Source organism: Aythya fuligula, chromosome 19 (genome assembly GCF_009819795.1).
Source record: "Aythya fuligula isolate bAytFul2 chromosome 19, bAytFul2.pri, whole genome shotgun sequence".
In the NCBI taxonomy this organism is placed as follows: domain Eukaryota; kingdom Metazoa; phylum Chordata; class Aves; order Anseriformes; family Anatidae; genus Aythya; species Aythya fuligula.
In genome coordinates this window covers 1,173,980-1,187,355 of record NC_045577.1, presented here as the reverse complement: position 1 = coordinate 1,187,355, position 13,376 = coordinate 1,173,980, and positions in this window count along the sequence as shown.

Below are 13,376 nucleotides of genomic sequence, written 5' to 3'. Positions count from 1 at the left end.
CCACATCTGTAGCTAATGAGAAAGTGAAAATGAGAAAGTTGTGATGTGTGTTTTACCAAGTGCCTTAATAAGTTTTTAATCTTGAAAATGTACATTTAAATTAAACAGGTGTATCTTATCTATGGAAGTAGCTTTGAGAAGCAGTTTTTAACAGCGCTGCCCTTTTCCCTTTTACAATATTATCTCACATACCCATTACCTGCAGACTTGCTTTTCAAATTGCCATTCCAGCAAAACCACTGCAAGTTAGATAAGAACATGACTTCAGAACACTTCAGCATGAAGAAATCTTAAATTCTGTCTGCTTTAAAAGATGCTATTGCAGACAGTTTAAGTGGAGCATTACTGCAGACGGAGATGACAACTGTGTCCAGTGCTCCTTCAAAAGATTCATGATAGGAAGACAGATTCCCTTCCAAAAGCATACAAATGCTGGCATTTGATCTGAAGCAGTACCAGAAGTATCTTTAAAGACAAAGACATTCCAAAAAGCTTTGTTTTATAACATCTGAAAAAAGAAACACAACTACCTTCCTGTGCCTGCAAAGAAATTAAAAAAAAAAAAAAGCATGATCTGAACCAAGAGCCAGGTATTCTCTGCACTTCGCAAATGATCCAACTTCCCAGGATCCAAACCAAGAAAGTCATCTCCTAGTAATGGGGTCAGTTTTAATCTGAGATTAGGTAGCATGAAGAAGTGCTCTCTTAAGGGCTGGATCTCTCTCAAAAAAGACAACATTCATTCTTGTGCCATCACCACAAATGCCCAAGTTCAGCAAATCAGTCTCCCTCTCCATCATTTTGATGATGGTAGATCCCACAATTACATATAATTGTCATATTTAAGAGCCAGCAAACACAAGTTTACATTCCTCAGCCACAGAGCGGAGCCCCAGAAGCCCAGCTCAGCCCACAGCCAGGGTTTGCTGCCAGGCCAAATCAGGCCCTTCACATTCTTACAGCTCGGCACTGAGGGCTTCTGTTTACAGAGCAGTGCAAAGTTCTGCTCTAATTAGGCAAACCACAAATGAACGTAAACACTTCAGCAGACCATTGTCATGGAACACGAAGAGCACACACAGCACTGTGCTTACAGAAATTAATCCCGCTATGTTTCCAGCCACACCTACTGAGCTCTTTGCTGAGCAGCCTTGGTCTTACCACACAAGTCCAACAGCTTCAGTTCAGCGTACCGACTGCCACTCACAATAAAAGTTTAAACAGCCTGGGTTATGCCCATCTCATTTTCTGTTGAACTGGAGACATTTACTGCCCAGAACTTCTACCAAACGTGCCCTTGTATGGCTGGGCTCTTCCTTGTGTTTCTCGCACCGCTGTCCAGAAAGCTGGGTATGGCACAGCCATCCTGGAGCACTCTGACAGCCACACGCCATGCAGCACTTCTTACAGCTCCCCTGATCTGCTTACAGGAAAAATAAAAAAAGAAGTTTTGCATCTTCCTGTTTTCCACTTTATTTCTACGATCTCCTTAATGCAGGAATTGCGAACCCTTTGAAAGAGGTAGGTAACTCAAACTATACACATTTTTGTAAGTAAAAAAAGATTCTTTATCTGCAGTATAACAATTTTAGATACTTGGAAAAAGCCTCTTTTTTCCCCTATTTAAAGCTAAATATGCTTCCATATATAACCAGGACAACTTCAATAGTAAATGCAGCACTGAAGTTACTTTTATTCTCCTGAGAATGACAAGATTTAGTCCATGGAGACACCAGTGCTGCGCACAACTGAGCTTTCAGGAAGGCTGCAGTGACAGATCAGCAGATGGTCATTTAAAGGTTACCTGCTGCTGTCCGGCAGGGAGAGGCCAGCTGCCCCCAGTCAGCCAGATGGCAGCGCCCGAGGAGCGGCGGTGTGAATAGCCAGCACTTCGGGCAGTAAGCCACACCTGCCAACATCTGGAATAATTTATCAAATATCATTCAAAAAGCAACCAAACAACACGCGTGCCTTCAGAAGAGTAATTCTGAGCGGTAAGCGTGTCACCAGGGAGCTGGCGTAGGCTCAAGTCCTGTACTCTCACACTGCTACAGTGCCACATGGAAAGTTGCAGCCAACAGAAGCGCAACACTTGCTAGCTACACTTCAAAGGATAATTTCAGCTCCTGCTTGACATTACATCAATTTTTTAATTACCAACATTCACCACGGCCAGCACACCGGTCACAGCTCTCCTGGTGCCCAGCTCTGAAGTTACTGGGATCACCTCCGTGTTCGGCCAAGCCCTGCTGTGAGCCCCACAACACCATCCCAGCAGGAACACGGCGAGCCGAGACCCCAAAAAAGCACCATCTTGCCTCAAAGAGGTGAATTATAAAATGCCTCTTATTCACATAAACTAGCACGTTCAGTATTTCAAGCAGCTCTTTACGAAGCACAGCAATGCTGGTTCTCATGCACACCCCTCCCCTCCAGCCCTTTTTTTGTCATAATTCTATGCAACATTAGGCTCCTAACAACAACTCAGCTAAGAGAGGAGATATGGATCAACAACCGGCTACAGCTTTGGAAACAGGTTTGCTCTACCAGATGAAAAGGACAAAAGTCTGCTCAGCTATGAAGAGCAGCTGGTGCCAATACAACTATTTACCCTCTGACCTTTCCTCTGCCCAGAAAGTGAACAGTGCCAATTGTTTTCTTGGATTATATACTGTTTACAAGCCCTGAGTGGCATGAAAGGAATTAATAATTTAGCTCATGGAGCTGATGACCTTTATTGGGGTACCCCCTATTTGCTGGGCAGAAATCAGAGCAAAGGCTGCCTTGAAGCCACAGGGTTGCTTTAAGAGTTTCCCACTTTACAGCCTAATTGGCCACCATAACATAAATCAATTATTTCTCCTGTTTTAAGCAACAATGCTACCTATTCTCAACCGCTCGATTTCGAACTTCCCTTGTATCAAGCCAGGCCTTGTTCTCCCACTTTTACAGCTGTATAGTAAACACGATGGCGAGGGGAGCGAGGAGAGCTTTGCAGGATGAGCAACGTTGGGAAATGCCAGCAAAAAGAGGTTATGCTGCTCTGAACTTCTCTTGACCTTTGCCTGCCCTTGTCCCCGTTTATGCTAATTGAAGGGGTGCGCGGAGGATACTCCTAGAAATGAACTTAGCCTGAACCTGGGACATCGCATTGGACTTTGAAGGTATCGGTGCACGAGTTTGGCAGCCCAGCACATGGCACACAGGAGTACAGCGTGCAAGGCACCGTGCCCTGAGCAGCTGCAGGAACCCCACGGTCAGCAGCAGCAGAATCACACTCGTACGACCATCGGGAGAGTGGAAGGCCTCTGCTGCTCACCTGGTGCCCTTCCACTGGAAGCAGAGCCGTTTTCAAGGCTGGATCAGCTTGCCCAGGGGTCTCTTCACCAAAATTTTGAAAACCTCCAAGGATACAGACTCCACGGCCTCTCCAGACACCATTACTGCATCACCCCAGAGAACATCTTCATCCCCTCATAACATCCAGCAGGAATTCCCATCGCTGCAACCTGCCATCACTGTCTTGACCTTTTGCCATACACCCCCGAAGAGTCCGGCTCCATTTGTTCCTAGAACCACTTTTCAAGGACTGGAAGGCCGGCCGTTAATCCCCACTTAGCCTCCTCTTCTCCAAGCTAAACAACCGCAATCCCCTCGGCCTGTCCTCGTCTGTCAGGCGTTGGAGCCCCCAGCCCTCCCAGCACCTCCCCAAGGAGCCGTCGCGCTCCCCAGCGCCCGCGAGGCTCAGCAGGGCCCCGCAGCATTTCAGCAGAGCCACACCACAGCTGCTCTCTGTTGAACCTGGAGGTTTCAGTCGATCCTTCCCTTCTGGTCACTGAGGTCCTCCCGTGCCCTGCAGAACCTCACCAGCCAGTCAGACACACACCCCGCCGTGCCCTGGCTGGTGCCAGCACCGAGCAGCACTGCCCCTGCACAGGTCCCCTCGGTACCCGGCCACCCGTCAGCCTTTCACCTACCGACTGCTACCCTCTGAGCCAGGCAGAGTTCGTTTTTCACCCACATTTCCTCATTTGGCCACAACGCTGGCACGTCAGACCATGTCAAAAGCCTTGCTTAAGGTTAAGGCAGTCAGCTCTCCCCTCGTTTCGGGGCCCAGCCATCCCGGCCCAGGAGGAAGGAGCCTGCTCAGGCACGGTTTGCTCTTGGTAAGCCCCCGTCAGCGTTCCCAGTTACCTTCCTGCCCTACCTGTGCCTGGAAACATCCTTTGGGAGGATCAGCTCCATGCTTTTCCCAGGGACTGGGGCGAGGCTGACCAGCCTGCAGCTCTCCAGATCAGCTACTGCTGAGCAGAGCTGAGTTAAAGGTGATTCATTATCCCTTATCAGCTAATTTTACCATACAGAGACATTCCTCCCCTTTCCCCTACATCAGGCAGAGCTCCCCGTCTCACCTCTCCTCTGAAAACATGCTGTTTGGAGAGAGGAGTGGGAAGTAAGGTCACTTCGTCATAAATATTGACAGTTATTTTTGTTAGCATGGAAAACACTCACGGCTCCTATTTACCAACAGAGCTGCAAGCAGGCACGGCACTCCAACGTCCCGCGTGCTGCGGGAGCTGTACCTGCGCTCCCCTCCCTAAGCACAGACGTTCCCCTAAATGTCTGTTTACATTCCAGGGAAATTCTGTCAGCATGCTGTCTGATTTATTGATGCCATCAAAAGTCACGGGATTCCTGAAATGCCTCCTGAGACACAGATCGGAGCAGAGAGGAGACGCGTGTGGCTGTGGTACCAGCCGGACCGCGACTTCCAGCCTGGATTTCCAGAAGCCTTCTGCACCGCGCCGGGCAGGCAGCCCGCACGGTGAGGGTTTCAGGGCACAGCACTGCCCTGACTCACAAGGCGCATCTCTTAAAGGCATTCTGTCCTGATGCGAGAGCAAAAACCACTACAAGATGTAGGAGTAACCAAGAGTAAGAAATCATTGGTTTCAATTTGTATTTTTAATCTGAATTCAGAGCTTCAGCTTGCAGCCTGGTAACGCCGGGTCCTGTCTGTGCTGGAAGCTCTACCCAAGTTATTCATTTTGTGGCTGCAATCCAACAAGATAATTATTCTCAGTCTTTTCAATAAGCTAAGACAGAACTACCAGGCTCCCTTGATCTTTTGGGGGCAATTCCCTGTATTTTAGGCGATCAGGGCTCCAAGCAGCACCACACTGTTATCACTCCAACACAGCACCGTCAGCACAAGATGGGCAGTGACCATGAAGGGCCCACCTCCAGCTCCCAAAGGATCACATCAGCATTTCTGGATGAAGCACTGCAATGACAGGCACTTCCCCATAAAGACGTTTCGCAGCCAGTGCCTCTCAGCATTAGCTGCCCGCTCCCAGCCATGCCATTTACCTGGAACACGCTCTGGCTGAATGGGATATCGCCCAGCAGGCAGCCCAGACTGCTCCAATATTGAAAGATCAATTGCATAATCGTTCTGCAAATCTTTGTGCTGTGTGTACATTAGTGAAAATCCTATATTTGCTTTTTGATCACTGATAAAATGTTGGCCAACACAAGTCCTTGGCATACTACCTCAGAAAAATCCATCCATTCAGTCTAGCAGATTTACCTACATAAGGAGTAGAATCGAGCAGCGTTATGCAAGGGTAGAGATGCTGCTGATTTTTGAAGCGTTATCAACCCAGAGTAAGACTCAACCAATAACTGGCAGCACATTGTGCCACGTGGAAGATGCCAGGAATCAGGCTGTAGGTTAGCCAGCGTTCCCAGAGGTGCCAGCCCCCAGCGCTTCAGAATGGAAGCACGACCAGACCTCTTTGCTGTGCCCTTGTAATTCAGCAGCCGGTGCACAACCAGCACCGACGGACGGATCCTGGGCAAGCACAGACGTGTGGGGAGCTCTGAAAACAGTTTTCCCCCTAACCTCAAGGTTAATGAGTTTAACAGCGTTCGAGTCTAATTTTGTGAAGATAGCATTGCAGCTTCTGGCTGTACCGGGCTTCAGCTGCACCCAGAGCTTGCTGCGACTCGGCTCTCCTGCTACCCTGGGAAGGAGAGATGAATAACTAGGACTCACTGGCCACGGGGTCGTGCTCTGTGGAAGGATCTCAGCAGCATCCCAGAACGTGAGAAGTAGGTGAAGGAACTAGGCATGAAAACATTCCTCCACTGCTGCCACACGTGCTCAAAGACTGAACAATTAAATCAACTCCTGAATGCACAGTGAACATCTAAACACTGCGTTAGGAAGGGTGAAAGCTTTGTAAGGGCCTACCTGCAATACGTTTGTAATGCTCAATCCTAAAACAAGACGGCTGAGCTGCATATGCTCCCCGTGCCATACATAAAGCTACCGCTGGCATCCTGTGGTTAGGTCTATAACTCACTTTCAGCACAGGGAAGTGGCAGGTGTTAGAAATATGATATTCTGTGTCGTATAAATCAATCACCAGAGCTGTAGCTCTTGCTGCACATCACGAGGGGACCAAATCAATGAATGAGCTTAACACGTAATTTGTCAGCGTGGGTGTAGCTGTGGTTGGTGCTCTTTCATTTTCGTGAGGTCTTTGTTTCTTCCTACGGGCCACCTGAAAGTGTTTTGTGGCTCACGCTGATGACTGCAATAAATGAACTGTCCTTCGGCAGCAAAAGGATCGACCCAGGGCTCCCCGTGCCCAAGGGATGCTCAGTGCCTGGGTGTGAGCCCCCAGCTCCAGGCGATGCTGCAGCCAGAGCCCCACGAGCAGCCCCTGGGCTCTGTCCCGGACACGAGACCAGCGCCAGCTCTGAACCTCTGAGAGCAAACGGGAAGGGGCAGCAGTCCTGCAGCCTGACTCAAGCAACTTCCGTGCAATTCAGTGATCTACGGCCCTCCAGTCTCATTGACCACTTGCCTTGCAGCCCTAAAATACTGACATTTGGGGTTTGTTGGAGTGAAAAGCTTGCATTATCGGCCTCCTAGGAATGGGGACTGCATACAGACAAGAATCAAGGGAAATTTGATTCTCTCGCAGCACCTACCTCTCTGCCTACTGTCTCTGGTGTTTGCAAACCGTATTAGCTCCTGCTGCTTGCAATTCCAGAAACACTCCTTTCTCTTCAGCCTCATTCCATCTGCATCTGTCTGCTGCTATAATCTCATTTCGCAGGACGCCAGCTCGCTTATTAGCTTGTAAGTGTGGCAGCACACATCTAAGCAGCACGGAAAACATAGCAAGGTGTTTGAGAACTAGAAAACATACTCCAAGATAGAAGCATCATTCCTAGCATTCGGGTATTTGTTGATATTTATTTCTATCTGTACTAGATTACAGGACAGGGAAAATACCTACATTTTTTAAAAGGAAGCTACCATTCTCCCCAGTGGAAAAATCATTTTGAAGTGACTTCAGTATGCACTGCTGCTCTAAAGACAAATCTGAAGCTTTAATTCTAGCTTGATCTGACCTCACAGCAACAACACAAGAGTTTACGTTTTGCTGGTTTCCATGAAAAGGCAGGATAAGATTTTGCCTTTTTTGTATCAGGTTAAAAGAGACGACTATCAAACTTGTAATTCTAAAGCACTAGTCACGTACATTGAGAGAAATCTGTTCCTATTCTGTTAGGAGCTGAGCATATTTGCTCACCAAGTAGATTAAAAACATTTGAAGATCAGCATGTGTTTTTTTTCCACCAAAACCAGGCGGAACAGTAGCAGCAATTTATCGTTCAATTTTTTATGCAGCAGCACAAACACAGCTTAAAGGAATTATCTCCTCAGCGTACAGCTCCAGCTGTCAGGACAGGGTATCAGCACCTCCCCTTCTGCTCATGACTCGTTCGCTGTCTCCTTTAGGAAAGTGTCTCTGAAAACCCGCATCCTGGGCAGCTGAAGTGTGAATGGAAAATATCCGACAGACAAAATCATTTGCTTTTCTCACCATCAGCTTGATGAAAACCTCACGCACCTCATTTCCACCGATTTCTTGTGGAGGAGGTGTGCAGAGCGCAGCTCACCAGTGGACAGCCACTAAACGTGCTCGTGGCAAGCGACTGCGGCCAGCTGGAGCTGAGCCCCCACACCCCAGCTGCAGTGAGGGGCTCACACGCCCTCCCAAAAGCCTCCTCAAGGCCATAGCACCAGCAGGCAAGTGGCCCCTGGGCCAGCATCCCACACCTCAGGGCAGCCAAGGCAAGGCACAGGCATGGCACTTATCGAGTGCCCGTACAGCCTAAGGAACAGACACCCCTACCTGGTTTCTTGGCAGCATGCTCAGCTCCCCCGAGCACAGAGCTAACAAGTCACTGCAGACAAGCAGCAGAGGATGGCCCTGAGCAGGGCACGGCTCCTCCTGGGGAGCTCCGCACAGCAGCATCGGGGCAGGAGCACCACCGCAGCCTCGTCTGTCCCGACAGCATCCTTGCCCAGCAGCACCCGACGTGCTCACACTCCCAAACCAGAGACATTCGAGTTCTCTCCTCGTGTTACAGAGAAATCGAGCGCCCTGTGACCCCGAAACAAGAACCCCCGCCTCGGCAGTCCCCGTTCCACAGATGGCCACGTTCTGCTTGGCCAGCGGCGTGCTTCGAGGCTCGCCACTCGAGTGCCAGCCCAGCTCCCCCCACCGCAGCCACGAGCCGTGTCCGTGCCTGGAAGCAGCTCACCGTCCCGAAGGGGAGCGTTGAGGAGCAGCTGGCGGCCTGGCCCTCAGCCACGGCGCAGGGACCGACCCGTTGGGTATGTTCTGCACTTACAGCACCGAGTTTGAGCTCCTGGAGCTCTTAAAAGATAAAAAGGACAAGGGTGCAAGGAGCCGCGCTGTGCCACCCCCAGCACGGGGCACGGCACAGCTCCGGAGGGCAGCAGGGCTCGTCAGGGCCCGGAGCTCAGCGCTGCTCGGGTCACAGCAGGCACGCGGGGATGGTTTTCCTGGTGCAGGAGTTCTGGCAATCCAAGTGACAGCTATCTCACCATAAATATTATGGTATTCCTTACACAAGGGCTACTGCAGGAGTCCTCATAGAAAGAGCAGTTGTAAACAACTTGTTTCAGCTTACAGCAATTTCCCAGATAAGAGTTCACGTAACCCCTACCCGCCTGCCACAATAAAATACCCTACAGACGCTGGCAGGGACTGTTTGCTTATCGTTGGGCAATCTCCAGCTCTATGTATATATTTTTATTTTCAGCACAGGTTAAACACACAAGAAAAGGAGCAGCACCCAGAGGGCCGTCCCTTCCCCGCTATCAGCCTGCAGCACAGGCTGTTTAAACTCGGTTTGTGTCATGAAGCTGTAAGTTTCTGTAACCTGCCCCTGCAGGCAGCGTGCTGCTGGACCTGCGGGTAGAGCACAGGGAGGCTTGGGAACACGGGATGAGAACGGCTCCTGTCAGCTACATAAACCCCAAATAAATCCAGAAGCAAAGCACAGCTCAGCTCAAGTGCTGGAAACGTCTTTAGCCTGAGCTGAGGCTGCACAGAGGTGATTCATCAGTTTTCCTCACAGCTTTGCCGTTTGTTTGTTTTCACACACAGAAGCAGCCTGCCCGTCCTCGTGTGTGTCACCTCCTGGGACGGGCACGGACACGGACATGGACACGGACACGGCGCTTCCCCCGCCGACGCTGCTGTCGGGGCAGCGGCCCCACTTCCCAGCCGGGGTGATCGATCACGCTCTGCCCCTCAGAAGGGCCGATCGGTTTCCTGGTGCCAGGAAAATGATTGATGAATATTTCGAGCCGTGGGCCTCTCCTCCTGCTGGGTGCCCTTTTTACACGTCTCCACCGGGCCTGGGGAGCTTTTCCGAGACGAGGAAGTGTCATTTTTATGGATATCATCCCGGGGCAGGGACAGTGCGCTGGGGAGAGCTGCTATGGAAATCGAGATGAAACACAAAGGCTGGCTCCAGCGCGAAGGTAACAAAGCAATGCAGCAGGCACCGGGGAAGCAGGGAACGACAAGCAGGCAAAGAAAAGCCTCCTGAAACCACAGGCAGGGCGGGAGGCACGGAACAGCCACACCGGCAGGGCAGGGCAGGGCAGGCTGCACGGTGTGCCCGCACCTCGGCGGCTCCCTCATTGCTCTCCAGCCCTGTAGGGTAGGGGAACGCATCCAGCCACAGGCCTGCTGGCAGCCCGGGTCTCTTCTCTTTCTAGAGACGCTTTCAAAAAACAAACCTGAAAGCTCAGAAGAACATCCTGCCTGGGAAGCACCGAACAAGAATTTCTAACGAGGCCTCAACTACGAGGCCAAGCCACGGCTCCTGGTTCACACGGGATGGTGGCATCGCCTTAAACCCAGCTCCGAGCTCCATGAACCTTTCAAATCCACCTCCCAGCAGCTTACCCTTCGTGCAGACTTCCCCATTTAGCCACATCCCTAATGAAATACCAGTTGGGCTTTATGAGTGGCCTTCACAGTCACCCCACACGGGCTCCAAGCGACATGGCGATGCGATGGCTGAGCTGGGCCCTGCCCCGGGTGTCCAAGCTGACAGACACTGCTCAAAAAAGCTGGGTGCTAGAGGCTGTGTTTGCAATTAACCACCCCAGAAAAACACCAAGCACATGCCCAGCATTACTCCTGGGTGGTTGAGAAACCTGGCTCGAGGTGCTACAGAGAAACAACGGCTTCTCTGCAGCAAAACTTCGGCTCCTGCTGAACTGACACCCAGAGCTCCGGCTATGGGGAAAAACTACTTTAAAAAGCTCACGTTCCACTGCAAAACAAGAGGAGACCCCAGCTCGGCTGGTACCCACCCCAAGCCAAGGCTCAGTAACCAAGAATGGGGTGCCGCAGCTCCCCACTAGGGCACGGGCTGCCTCCCGCTCCTGCCTTCTGGGAGCCTTCAGACTGATGTCCAAGGACATAAAATTCGAGGTTATATTTCCTTGAAATATTTAAAGTTCCCATCAGGTTTCAGCCGGGAGATGTGCTTCAAGCCAAGGACAGCGCAGCACTTCGCAGTCAGCCCGGCATTAGAGCTCTGGTGAACCTTTAGCATTTTCTGATGCGCACAAAGGGAAAAAACAGCTAAAAGTGTTCAATCCTTCACAGCGACCAGAAACTTCCCCAAGTTTCCAGCACCCCCACAAAGGCAGCAAGGAGGTGACACGAGGCAGACGCCCCACACACACCTCATGAAGGACACGGGGTCACAGAGCCACCGAGAATTGGGGTGCTGCAGGCACGGGCTGCCTGCAGGCTACGTGCAGGGAATCCTTCACCAACACAGCATTTCTCTGAAGCTAGCCTACCAGCAGTGTACTTCCTCTTTCTAGAAAGAGCCGCACAGAACCATTTTTATCAACAGAAAATCTGAAGTCTTCTAATTAGGTAATTAGAACTGTAATAATTAAGACTAAAGCTAAACCTCGCAGGGTCCTCTTGTCCCCCAACTTCCCTTTCTCAATTAACTCTGCGAAGTGATAACCACTGTGGCTTAAAGGCTCAAAAAAAAAAAAAAAAAAAAAGGGAAGGATCAAAAGGCTGGTTTAATACAGCTGGAGGGAAAGAATGCATTTCAGCTCACCAGCAACCATCTGACGAAATCCTGGGCCAATTCTTTATGTAAATGACTTCATTAGAATTACCAGATTACACCGCTGAAGGCTTTATTTAAATAGGCAGTTTATCAACAGGATAAACTGTGCTCTCATTCTCAGAGAATGCTAGTGTAAAAGCATTTGTTCAGAGCTGCCGCCACGAAGAGCTGCACAGTAATTCACTCAACCCCTTGCAAATTTGCCTCCCAAAAAAAAAGATATCAAAAGTGACCTGCTAGAGACGTGACTAAAAGCTCAGCATTACGGCAAGCAGTAAGCACAGCCTCCTGACCAGAAGATTCCGTTTTATTTTCTACTGCAGAGTAACTTTACAACAATTCATAGCAGAAAAAAATTGTTGCAGCTTCCCATCACACACTGCCTGCTGAATTCTTTGCTAGTCTTGTTTTTAATACAACGAGGCACGCATAAAGCCTTTTCCCCCGATTAATGATCTACAGAAGCCATCAATACTGAATTCCAGCTTTACACCAAGAGCTATTTTTCCACCTAACCATCCAAACAAACAGAGGACTCAGTTCTTCCTAATTTATAAATCTTATTTCTCACCACATCCACAGGCTCACAGTTCTGGTGCTTATTGTCTGTTATTATTTACGAAAGCAAGAGGCACCCACGTTCCGCAAGCCAAAACCGCGCTGAAATAACACCGCAGCCTCTTGTTTATTCAGAGACATTTGACTTCGGCAGCGTTGCCATTCGACAACTCAATTTGTTTTTCTTCCTAAACCTTCAAAGAAATGTTTATAGCAAGTAAACGAAGACCAAGCTGTATCAATGAAATAGTCTTTGTTAAGCAAAGGCTTATCTCATCAGATGCAAAGCAACCAAGCATAAAGAGCCACTAAAAACGTCAGTGCGTACCAGTAAACTTTCTAAGAGAGCTGCAGGAGAGGGAAGGGATGCAAGCAAGGGCGTTTTTCTTGAGAACTTTGCATTCTCTGTGCTCTCACAACTTTGCCCTTCTTTCTGCTGCAAAGCTCTCCCGGATCAGTAATTTACCCATCGGGAACATTAAGGGAGCTAAATAATTCAGTTAGTTTCCTGATTCTTAAATCTTCCAAGACTACTCACGCAAAGCGCCCGGAGTTGCCTTAATTCTAGATAAGCAGCTCCACTGTTGTTTTATTTGAAACTTAATGGTTTTTATACCGCTTCAGTTATTTTATGTTTCATTCATAGAAAAAACAACAACATGCCAAATGAAACTCTGGGGAAATCGGTGCTAAGGGGATCCTCCAACAGCTAATTGCTAGCAGCGCAGGAAAAGTGAAAGCCCGAAGAAAATTATTTAAAAAGCATTGATTTGACTCGTTTGCCTCTGATTCACACACTTACAAAACCCGTTCCCCACACGGAGGGGACCCGCTCGCAGCGGTAAGGAGAAGCCGTCGCCTCGGATTCTGAGGACATGCGAAATGCCCCTTGAGATAATGAGGCTGTAATTGCCAGCAAGCGCTGCCCTCAGATCCCGCGGCCGCATTTCAAAGTTCCTGCGAGCCTCTCCCTGGGCAGCCCCCAACCTGGAGCGGCTCGCCCGGGGTGCGCAGAAGCCACGTGCGGGGCTGAGGGGCAGGAACGGCTCCGAGCACCGCCGCCAGGACCCCAAATTACGGGGGCTGCCCCAAAGGGGGCTGCGCTCACAGGAGGGACAGCAGGAGCCCTGCCCGCGGTGCCGGGAGGGCTGCGGAGCTTTGTTCGGAGGGGGACGCGGGGGGGGGGCTGCTCGCCCCGCGGGGACCTCCCGGGCCCCCCCCCCGCTCCTCCCCCGGCCGCAGGGCGCCGAGCAGGGGCTGAAGGTCGCGGGGCGGCCCCGCGCCACCCGGAGGCGCAGCAGCGGAGGGGC